The sequence below is a fragment of the Mustela nivalis genome (assembly GCF_964662115.1).
Source record: "Mustela nivalis genome assembly, chromosome: 11".
NCBI lineage: Eukaryota > Metazoa > Chordata > Mammalia > Carnivora > Mustelidae > Mustela > Mustela nivalis.
Window position 1 is genome coordinate 75,691,401 of NC_139030.1, and position 12,726 is coordinate 75,704,126.

General features: G+C 37.4%; 1 protein-coding gene across 1 annotated transcript in view; it reads right to left on the reverse strand.

The window, feature by feature from the left end:
• PSMD1 (proteasome 26S subunit, non-ATPase 1) overlaps window positions 1–12,726 on the reverse strand; it is an 89,243-nt gene that overhangs the window by 20,399 nt on the left and 56,118 nt on the right. The window lies entirely within an intron of this gene.

A 12,726-nucleotide genomic window follows, 5' to 3' on the forward strand; every position in this document is an offset into this window, starting at 1 on the left:
TGGGTGGCTCAGTTGTTAAGCACCTGCCTTCAGCTCAGGTCATGATCCCAGGGTCCTGGGATCGAGGCCCACATCGGGCTCCCTGCTTGATGGGAAGCCTGCTTCTCCCTCTCCTGTTCCCCTCTGCTTGTGTTCCTCCTTCTCTGTCAAGTAAATAAGTAAAACCTTAGGGGGGAAAAAAAAAAGAGAGAGAATGTAAGGGGAGTATCTGGGTAGCTGATAATGATCTCAACCTGGGTGCTGGTTACAGTGTGTGTTAGATTGTGAAAATTCACCAAACTGTAGGTTAATTACGTGCATGTTTTTGGATATATAGTATACTTCAGTAAAAACTGAAGTTTTTTAAAGTTTTAAACTGAAGTTTAATAAAGTTTTTTTTTAAAAAACACTATTTTCTTGTGAATGAAAGCAGTTACTACCTACAGACCAATTCAAATCCATAACTCTGCTGGAACTGTCCTCCAGACTGAAACTCTAGTTAAGTGATAAATTCAAATTTCAAATGGAGTAGAGCCAAATTTATGGAAACATGAAATTTTGCTATAAGGCTGGATTTCCTCCTTATAACAAGGTGCATCATTCTTTCTTGAAAATTTTCTCAGTTTGACTAAGCTTCCTAGTAGGAATAATTTGTAATTTGTAATACTAACAGCAACAATATGGGAAAAAAAGCTTGGTATTATAAAAGATGCAAAGTATTAAGAAACAGAGGATTTGGGTTCTAGTTCTAGTTTTGTTAATTTCTTAGTATGTCATGACATTAGGTAAGTCACTTTTTTTTTGTAATTAGAGATAACTTTTCTTTTGCTGGAATACACAGAAAACAAAATGAGTAAATAACTGAAAATATGGTAATTATATATATATATACCTTCAGTTAATGCACACTGACATAAATAACATTATATAAGAGAAAGCCATGAAGTAAAAAACCCATGTTCCAGTTCCTGTTTTGTCTCTAAATAGCTGGGATAATTCATATAAAGTTTAATAAACCATATACTCTGGGATCCCTTTCTATGTACAAAAAAAGGAATGGGACTAGAAGTTCCATAATGTCTTTCCTAGTTTATAATTCAATGGCTTTTTAAAAAAAAAAATTTATTTATTTATTTATTTGTTAGAGGGAAAGAGAGACAGAGAACACAAGCAGGGGAAGTAGCAGGTGGAGGGAGAAGCAGACTCCCCACCAAGTGAGGAGCCCAATGCTGGGATCATGACCTGAGCCGAAGGCAGAAGCTTAATCAACTGAGCCACCTAGAACTCCCCAATTCTATGATTTTTAAAATCACAGTGACTCCTTAAATAATCTCTTATAAAATATATAAACTCTTATAAAATAAACCTCTTATATCTCTTATAAAATAAACTCCTTAAATAATCTCTGCCTTCTTTTCCTTTTGCCCTCCTTTTGCTATGGTAGTGAGAATAACATGGGCTTGGAATCAGAAAGACTTGAATTCCAATTCCAGTGCCATTTAATACTAGAGTGGCAATCACTAAATCTCTCTAAGCCTTAACTGCATCACCCATGAAATGGTGTCTGTCCCACCTTACTCATGCTAGGAAAGGTGGTGGTATGGTAGAGTAGAATACTATACCACAATCATTGAACCCTAAATGCATTATCAGAAACTGTCTCTGGATCAGAACCAGGAATGTGGCTATCCAAGTTGTAGTTTGGGTTCTTATTTGTAAAAAAGGGAAGGTAACTCAAGCCCAAACATTCATGGAAAATAATATAAAGTGAATTGGATATTAAACCTAGAAAGCTGGTTGTATTCAGAGTCCTGACCTCTAGATCTCCTCACCAACTTTTTAAGGAGCTAATGGCAGACAGAACACTTACCTACTGGTCCCACAGCTATAGCAAGGGCAGGAAATTCCAGGGAAAACTGACTCACACTGAAGAGCTTATTTTAAATGTATCTTAAAACTTCATTTATTTTATGATGCTCACTTGTTTAAAAAAGTATTATACTTAGAACAGGATATTAACAGTTTCATGAGGTTCAGAGAAAATTATGCCAGTGAACATAAATACTGGGAGCTTAATGTAGAGCTTTACCTAGTTGATTACCACAAAGACTAAAATAGGTTTTAAGGGCTATAAACTCAAAGAACATAGAAAAAAAAATTCTTATTAAGTTTCTCAGTCGATAACAGTTCCAATGCTGACACATTCTTCAATAAAGAGTTAAGACAAGAAACGATACATTTTTTAATTAGCTTAGACATTCAGTCCCTTCAAGAGTACAGTAAAACCAGAGTATCTATGTTTACTTTAATTTTTAGCAAGTAGCTCTAAAAGGACAAAAGAATCCTTCTAAGCAATGATTGGAATGTAAATATTCACTGGAAGCAAAACTTTGGCACATTAATCCTTGTCTAAACATGTAACACACAGAAAATGTATGCATAAATATAAAAATTTTAAAGTCACAGTTAATAAATGAATAAATGGCAAAACAATTATCACCACCACTTTGAGGCTTGGAATGAATTAATGGACCTCAGGATAATTATCAATGACTGCTAACATCACAAAAATAGGAACAAGTTGCCCTAATGTGCACTGCCAGCCCTGCCCCTCTAAAAAGGAGAAAGAGAGAGAGAGAGAGAGAGAGAGAAACTGAACCTCAGTGTGACCAAGCCTCGAGATCTAACTATTAATTTACAGGAAATACAGAAGACCAAAAAGCACATTAAATTACACATAGGGATGCAGGATGCAATTAGCAAAATCCCTACTGTGCAAACTTGAGTCATAATAACCTGATTTCTTCAACAAATGAACCGCAAGGTGGAAACAAAAAGAGATTAAAAGAAAATACATCAAATCTTTAGTAACAGTCCATAGGGTTTTCTTTCACTTATTTTAGATAATTCTAGCACTACTGGAATCTTAGCTTGCTTTTCTTTCTTTCTTTCCTTTCTTCCTTCAAGATTTTATTTATTTGACACACAGAGATCACAAGTAGGCAGAGAGGCAGGGGGAGAGAGAGGGGGAAACAGGCTCCCCGCTGCGCAGAGCTTGATTCGATGCAGGGCTCAATTTCAGGACCCTGAGATCATGACCTGAGCCGAAGGCAGACACTCAACCGACTGAGCCACCCAGGTGCCCCAAATCTTAGCTTTTCTACACAAGCATTTATCTCTTAGATAACATCACAAAATAATTCCAATCATTTGATATAATTTCTTCAGATTAGCATTTATAACAAAGTATTTAAATGACTAATCCCTGACCAGCAATAAAAACTTATCTCTTGGGGTGCCTGGGTGGCTCAGTGGGTTAAGCCTCTGCCTTCAGCTCAGGTCATGATCCCAGGGTCCTGGGATCCAGCCCCACATCCGGCTCTCTGCTCAGCAGGGAGCCTGCTTCCTCCTCTCTCTCTGCCTGCCTCTCTGCCTACTTGTGATCTCTGCCTGTCAAATAAATAAATAAATAAAATCTTAAAACAAAAACAAAAACAACTTATCTCTTTGTCTCCATGAACATATTTATTTATTTTAAAAACAGATTTGATTGACTGGGAGGGGCAGGGGTGAGCAAGGGAAGGGCAGGGAGAAGGAAAAGCAGGCTCCCCACTGTGCAGGGAAATAATATGGAGCTCAACCCCCTACCACCCAGAGCATAAGTGGAGCCAAAACCAAGACTTCAACACTCAACCTACTGAGTCACCCAGGTGCCTCTCCATGAACATATTTAGAAAAACAAATGTCTAGAAATAATCAAGTCACAGGAAAATAATGGGTTTTGTTTTACTAAGTAGGGGGATTCAGAGAACAAGGAATTCAATAGTTTGGAAACCACTTTATTAGCATAAAATGTGTTATGTCTGACAGCTTTTTCACATATTTATGTTTTGCTATGCTAAATTTAAAAGTATATTTACTCAGACAATTATAAATGTGCTAGCTGCATTTCTTTTTAACATTGGAGCTACACGTGGTGGGAACTCTAACAACTTTTTTTGTTCCTTATATTTTGGCTAGTTTATAAAAATAAAAAGGTGAGTATCATTAGGTTAAAAAAAATGGGGAGAAGGTGCCTGGGTGGCTCGTTGGTAAAGCATCTGTCTTTGGTTCAGGTCATGTTCCCAGGGTCCTAGTAGACTGGAGCCTACACCTGCCCCAATCAGGCTGCTTCTCCCTCTCTCTCTGCAGCTCCCTCCTGCTTGTGTGTTCCCTCTCTGTCAAATTGATGAATAAAATCTTATAAAAAACCACCACCACCAACAAAAAAAAACGGGCAGAGATTTATTTTTTGAGTTTTATTTTCATTACAATATAAAAGAAATGCATCAAATATTTATTATCAGGAAAATAACTGAGAAAGAAGAAAGCAGTTTTGTTTACCCAGCACACTTTTATCCCACGAACTTCTATATTTTAAGCTGCTGCTATTCGTGGATTTTCATTTTATCAGTTTAGATATAGCTACTACATGTGAAGTATCATAAAGAAAACAAAATGAAATTTCATAGATCCTGCCCTAAATCATACAAATTTAGTCCTAACTTTAATATATATATTTTTAAATCATTTTACTAGACTTCAGATAATTAAAAATAGCTATAGTTCTAGATAAGCTTTTGCTTTATTTCCAAACAGACTGTTTCTTTCAGGTGCTACCAAAATAGGGCAAAAATACCTCAAAAAATGAGAAGAAAGTAAATTTGTAAGATTTATACAAAGAATTCTACTTCACCATAATAAGAAACATGGCCCTTAAAAATATCAAATTGCATTCCTGGACCTACAGAAATCTCTAATATTCAAAAAGTTATAATATTATTAGCACATTCCCACTACACCTTAAAATGAGCAAACCAGGGAAAGTCTTACAGTGTGAGTGAGAGATTATACAATTGTAGATTATTAAAATATTAATATTTCCTTGATTTTATAAAAATAACATAAATATACTTCAATTCTCAGAAAGTTTAATTCATTTCTGGTATTTAAATAACTGTCCTAATAATAAAGGTCTACTTCTAATAGCTGATTACAGTGATTACTGAAGACTTCCAGAGCTGAGCAAATATAAATCAAATATTTGGGTCTTTTATGATCAACTGTAATTCTAGATTTAAGAATTCTTTTGATTAAAGACATTTCATGATATCAAGTTGTACTATAAAATTTCACCGATATTTTAAAAAAATATCTTATTCTTTGGTCCTTGACAAAAGTGGATACAGTCATGAGCAGCTCTCTTTGGCAATATCAACCTGGCAAAAACCCTCAGAATGAACTCTGAAAAAAATCTAATGAAAAACTTACAACAACCATGGGTCAGCTTAATGAAGCACTGTTGGAAGAGAGTGCTGTGATATTGGGAACTGCTCATCTACAACCCTACTCTGAGACTGGTGGTGTCAGTGGAGAAGGCGGCCTGTGTCCTAGCACAGCTGTTAATGAGAGTGAGCAAGACAGACTTTATTCTCACAGAACTGAGAACAAATTGTGTTCCAACCTGCCTGGTGCCTCCTTGAAGCACCAGTGCAATAGCCTGCCTTTATTTCACCAAACTTAAGAGAACTCGCAGGCCTGGAGCAGCTTGCCAGGTGACATTTGTTGAAAACATGTAAAGGCAAAAGTACTGGCCATGGGAGCCTGGGGCAAGGATTAACGGTTAACTTAGGCAATAAACGGACCGAGAAGCTTGGGAAGAAAGAGGCTGGGAGAGGAGATACGTGGGGTTAATAAGGGCTTTAGAAGCTGCCACATACACCGAGGGAATGGCGAATACCACATGCGTACTCAGGGTTAGACACACGCTCAGGAAAGGCCTGAGAAGACTCGAAACTTTCACTCCCAGACCTGCACAAGCAGGAAGCAAAGGCTAAGGCACAGTAATTAGGCTAAATTAAAGGAGTGTCCCTACACAGCCAATATGCAAGGACTGGGAGAATCTTTTTCCTTTTCCCTTTCTTTTTTTTCCTTTTCTTGGCTCCAGGCATTTAAGGAAACTGTCAAAAAAACCCACTAGCTGACCACCAAACTAAAGTAACACAGAGCTGGAGGCAGACGCTTAACCCACTGAGCCACCCAGGTGCTCATATAAAACTACTTTTAAAAAAGTCACCAAACAATCCACAAGAAGCAGCAATAATAAACCCCTGGAAGGGGCGGGGGGTTGGAATCTGATTTCCTTTGTTGCCACACTGTAATATTCAAAACATCCAGTTTTCAACAAAAAATTAAGAGTCATGAAAAAAAATAAGGAAATACATAAAGCCTACTCACACACACAAAAAAGAAATTAATAGAATGAGTCCCCGAGTAAGCCTAAGTATTGGACTTAAGCCATCTTAAATACATTCAAAGAGGAAAAAAAAAAAAAAGAAAGGCAAATAACTAAATAAAACAGGAGAACAATTCCTCATCAATTCAAGAAAAATCAATAAATAGAAATTATTTTTAGATACACAAAATCAAATTCTGGAACTAAAAAGTAAAAGTGAAATAAAAAATTCACTAGAGAGGGTTCAACAACAGAACTGGGAAGGCAGAAGAATCAAGTTAGGTAAAGTGACAATATTAAATTAAATTGAGAATTCTGTTAGGTGAATTGAGATTATCTAACCTGAAGAGCAGAAAGAGAAAAGAATTTTACAAAATGAACAGAGGCTTAAAAACCAGTGGGATACCATCAAGCATACTAACGTTGCATAGATGGGAGTCCTAGAGGGAATGAGAGGGAGAGAGCGGTAGAAAGAACACTGAAGAAATAATGGCCAAAACCTCCCAAATTTTGATAAAAGACTAGAAACTCAACAAACTCTAAGCAGGATAAACTCAGAAATAAGTGATCAAAGAAGATAAAACCTACATTCTAGTAGGAGACATATAATCAAAAATAAATAACAAACTAAGTAAAAAATGTTAAGTAATAAAGAGAACAAAAAAAGGAAATCAAGGTAAGGGGTATTGGAAGAGACAGGAGAGGAAGGTTTAACAGTACCAATTAGGGTAGTCAGCGTAGGCTTCAATGATAATGTGGTATTTAAAAAAAAAAAAAAGATTTTATTTATTTATTTGACAGAGATCACAAGTAGGCAGAGAGGCAGGCAGAGAGAGAGGGAGAAGCAGGCTCCCTGCTGAGCAGAGAGCCTGATGTGGGGCTCAATCCCAGGACCCTGGGATCACGACCTGAGCTAAAGGCAGAGGCTTAACACACTGAGCCACCCAGGTGCCCCGATAATGTGGTATTTTAAGCAAAGACAGGAAGGCAGTAAGGAAGCAAGTCAAGTGGCTAGGTGGGGGAAGAGTATATTACGTATTAGGTAGAGAAAATACCTCATGCAAAAGCCCAATGATAAAACAATGCCAGGCAAGTTTGAGGAACAGCAGAGGCCAGTGGTTTGAGTGTGGTGAAGAAGGGGAAGAATAATTGAAACTATGGCCAGATCATAAAAGCTTTATAGGAACTTTACAGGCCAGGGGTTACTGGAACTTTGCCTTTTATTATGAGTGAAATAAAGGGCCACTGGAGGATTCTGAGCAAAGGAATATGATCTGCCTTGTTTAAAAAGGATCATTTTGGCTGCTTTATTGAGAACAGAGGGCAAAGGCAGAATAAAGAAGACTGGTTAGGAGGCTTCCTAGAAATGCAGTCAAGATATGATGGTGACTTCGGGGAAATTTTGGTATATATGGGTTTGGGGTATGCGTGTGCGTGTGTGTATATATATGTATTTATATATACCGATATATATATGGCATAGAACCAACAAGATTTCCTGAAGGAAAAAAACGTAGAATTTGAGATAAAGAAACTGGGAAGATGCAACTGTCTTTATCTGAGATAAATAGACCAATATATAAAGCAGATCTGGAGACAGAGAACATAAGTTCAGTTTTAGACAATCTGAGTTTGAGATGTTTTTTTTAGACATCTAAGGAAAAATTGAGTAGGCGATCAAACATGAGTCTGGAGTCTAGGCTAGAGATAGAAGTTTGGGAGTTTCAGTATATAGATGGTATTTTTTGGGCTGGCGGTTCCGGGAATGCAGGAGGAACAACAGAAACGACCGCCCGGGCCGCCATATTCCAGTCCCCTCCCCCCCTTCCTTAACCCTAGACTGTCCCGCCAAAAGGGTGTACGCCCAGGTCACGTCTCCATAGGTAACCCGATACCTATGCAGGAAGCAGGACTATCAGGAGCCCTCGACCCCATACCTTCCGATCACCAAATATGGATGTGAGCCCATGCCCTACCTTGGCCGGATAAAAGACTCCTGCCAACTCCCTCCCAGTGCGACATCCCCCACTCCCCTTTCCGGAGTCGAGGAACCTCGCCTGAGGGTGCCCACCTCCTCCCAGGGCAACTTTCCTGACTCCCCTTCTCCTGAGCCCTGAAACTTCACTAGAGAGTGCCTTTAATAAATCTTGCCCTGTGCCTACCTTGCCTGGTGTTGTGTTTACCTCGCCTGCAAAACCTTACAGTATTTAAAGCCATAAATGTATATAAGACACCAAGTACAGACAGGGGAGAGAAGGGATCCAGAAATGAACCCCCAAGAAGGTTGAAGATTAAGAGGCTGAGAAGATGAAACAGAACAAGGAGACTAAAAAGAACAGTCAGTGAGGCAGGAGAACATCCATGAGAGTGTGATCTACTGGGAGCCAAGCGAAGCTATTCTATGGAAGGGGAAAAGATCAACTGGGTCAGTCGCTGCTATGAAACAGGCAGAGCAGGTTACGTCACCTAATTAAAATGCAGAAATCAAAGCTCAGAGAAAGGTCTCCTAACCCTTAAGGATTCTGCCGGTCTACTTTCATGACCACGAATCATAGCCATTAGGCTGGAAATAGAGTTTTAGTTTTAGGAGCTTTCTTCAACAAGTTAATGGAAACTACGGATGAATGGAGGAGACAATAACGAGGGACATGAAGTCAATAGGGGAGAGGAACCTGGGAGGTATCTGTATATTAAAAGGGGAGAAAAAGAGTTAGAAAAGATTCTTTAAGAAACACAAAGAACCAGGATGGAATGTCTCTGAAGGCAGGAAAAGATAAAAGCTTTAAGAAGAAATGCTTAGCCAACAGAGCTGAATATTGCACACAATCTATAACTGGTGTTAAAAATGGAATTTTTAAGAGTTGTTTTAGTAGAACGTTGGAGATAAAAATCTGATTATAAGGATTATAGACTGGGTGGGTGATGAGAAGAGAAAAAGATAGGCAATTTTTTAAAGAAGTTTGATGATGAAGGAAAGAGACTCAAGGGATAGCGAAATGTTTAGTTTTCATTAACTAGAAACCTGAGCATGTCTGCAAGAAAGATATTAGAACTGAGGAACTGAATATTCAAGGCATGAATTCTATGTGTGAAAAAGATACTATATTCAGCAAAATTGCAAAGAATATAATAAAGAGTTGGGATCAATAACTCAAATGAAAGTTGTGGAAAAGAGTAATGTCAACATAATCCCAAAAGAGAGGATGGATTGAAAAAAAAAAAGACACTTCAGAAAGATTAAAAAGTAATAGCACTTTCAGACTGGTCTAAATCTTTCATTAAAACATAGGTAAAAATCAGTTGTTGGGGGAGAATGAGCAGAGTCTAAGAAGAACAGATTAAATTTGGAAGAACTATTTTTAGAATTTTAGCTCTTTTGCTGATATGAGTAAGAAAGGAATGGGGAAAAAAAAAAAAAGCCAAAAAAACTTTTTGAGTTGCTCTGTAGGACCTGTTAAAATGAGCTAGTTTTAGCTACCATGTCTGCATTATAATGATCAATATACTTGCTTGTATCCACCTGTAAGGGCCTACTTAGTCAGAGGGAGTCATTCTGTTGTTTATGCAGTAAACTTAGATTGACCCTGCCCCTCACAGAGGAACTTACTTAAAAGCAAGTCCAGAAACTAGTCCAAGGTAACAAAGCCCAAATACAAGGGCGGGTCAGGCCAGGTGGAGACATCCAATCAGCGGGGCGCACATACTGTCTCCCAAGCTACCAAGGAGAGTAGGCCCCGCCTTTTGGGCGCCAATTCTGATCAAGTTGATAGGCTAGTTCAAATATCTACTAGGGTAAATTGAAATTCAATTGGCCACCTGTTTGTGACCTAGCATGACTGTGCAGTTTTCTCTGTGTTGCAATCTCATTGGCCACCTGTGTGTGGCCAGGCTCAACCACATGGCCTTTGCTCTATAAAAGTTAGTCTGTGAGGCTGGGAGGGGTCGCCCTCTCTGTAAAGAGGTGGCCCCGACCATTCGGTTTGATTCTCGATGCTTGGCACGAAATAAAGCTTTGCTTGACCTTTGCTTTGTATCAGTATCGCTCCTTTGATCACGGACCCATTAATGGGGGACCTAACAAATCCATGAGATAAATTTACACAAGGGAAGAAAATGTTTATCCTGTTCATCGCCACGAGCAAATGAACTCAATGAATAGTTCACAAATAAATGAATACGTACTGGACACAATCCCTATATTGCCAAAAATTCCTTAATGGCTAGTGTTTGATAATTATGACTGAGAGGTAAAAAAATGTTCTTGGCTGGTATTTGTCTTAGACCTATAAATTAGACTGCCCTTTTAAGTCAAAGACAGACTATGTTCAATAAATTAAAAAGGCATCAGGACAAAAGTCATCATTTTGGATAAAATGTAGGAATTAAGTTTTCTGGTTATGGTCAGATTAGAGCCTGAGTCTGAACTTTAAGGAATTTTAGTAAGAATTTATCTGGAGTTCTTGGTAAATGAGATATTTTACACAAATAAAGTTTCCAGATACTTGAAATTCAATTCAACTATTAAGAATCATACTTTTATATATTTATCATTTTGGATGGTAATCTTTTAAAAAATGCATTTCTTGTATTCCTACCATCCAAAACAGAACCGAATAAAAATTATTTAATCTTTTCTTTAATATGTGGAAGTCATCCCTCTGGTATCAATTACTATACCACATAAAGTTGTGACAGCCTGGGTTGCAGGAGAGCTACAAGCCTCTACACGGAGTCGACCTACATGCCTATACTTCTTACTTCCTGTTTCTTCTGTGGACTCTATTTGCTTTTACCAAAGTGCTTGTCCACCTGTTAATTTGTCAGTCTACTCTGGAGTAAACAGGGAAACGTGTTTGTTAAAACCATCTCAAAGTGGACTTATCACAAACATTCTTTTGTACTATTTAGATTTACCACCATGTGCAAATGGTACTTTTATTAAAGAGGGGAGAGAGACATGTTTCTGTGAATGAGTGTGAAGAGATTTTGAGTGGGGACTTATAGGCTGCCTTCCATCTAATGTACATGAGCTTTCAGAGCACAGTTCAGTTATTTGCCAACTGAAAGATTGGTCTACTCTTTCATCTATTTCTTTATTATTATTTTGCTTCCTGATTCTCAGCTATGCTTCTAAATTTTTTTAAATTATTAACATATAATAAATTATTTGTTTCAGGGGTACAGTTCTGTGATTCATCAGTCGTACACAATACATAGTGCTCACCAAAATGCATTCCCACCCCAATGTCCATATCCCAGCCAGAGTGAAAAGTTGCCAAATAAGTAGTTTTAACTAGCTGTGTTCCTTAGCCATTAAACTAATTAAAAACAAAAAACAAAAGAAAACAAACAAAAAAAACCCCAATAATAACCCAACCACCAATTTTAACAACTTAGAATTAAGATTCTTAAAAAAATAAGTGAGGAGACCTGAGTGGCTCTGTTGGTTAAGCATCTGCCTTTGGCCCAGGTCATGATCTTGGGGCCCTGGAACTGAGCTCCACATTGGGCTCCTTGTTCAGCAGGGAGCCTGCTTCTCCCTCTCCCTTTGCCCTTTCCCCTTCTCGTGCTCACTTGCTCGCTCTCTCAAATAAATAAATAAAATCTTAAAAAAAAAAAAAAAGTGAATGTGGGTAAGAGGGTTAGTACTGGCAAAGTTTATAATAGTAATAATGGTCAGCATTTTTATAAAATAGTCGATGAATATTTAAAAAAATTTTATCTATAAAAACAAATCATATATTCATTGAATATACTGGTACAACTTTAAATCTGGCATTATTTGTTTTACAGATTCTTATCTGCCTGCATAAGTACAGCTGCTAAATTGTGATTCACAACAAAGCAATATTTCAGCATATTTCAATATTCCTGAATAGAAGCCTGGCACATTAAAATCCATTTGATTGCTCTTGAGTATTGTTTTCATTCAAAATTTACAGCAAATTATTTTTTCTAAAATACTGAAAAAATACCTGAATTTTGAGTTAAAAAAAGCAGCAAATACTGAATACAATCTGAAGTGCTCAACAGAACTGAAATGAACCAAATATTTTGCAATAACTTTCACACAAGAATAAAAATCTGAAACAGAAAAAGGGCACAACTGTTATTGCTGACCTAGAATTAAGTACTTTAAAAATGAGTGATCTATGATGATCTTTTAAAAAGGAAACTTAGAATGCTCAAGTTCTAATGCTAAGCTACTCTTACCATCTAGAAAAAAAAACTTAAGCATAGCTGTTAAAGTTTTTATGCCAATTTTCTGAAATAAGGCAGAAATATATTTTTATTATATACTGTATACTTTCCCCAAAATACCTGAGAAAAAATACAAAAACCTGCCAATGAACCAACCCCCCAATCCAGAGGCCATCTGTTTAAAAACGAGCAATCAAAGTTCCTACTAAAACCTATGCATACATGTTGAATTCAGATCTTTCTGTGTTCTTCTATATAAGGCTGCAACCAGA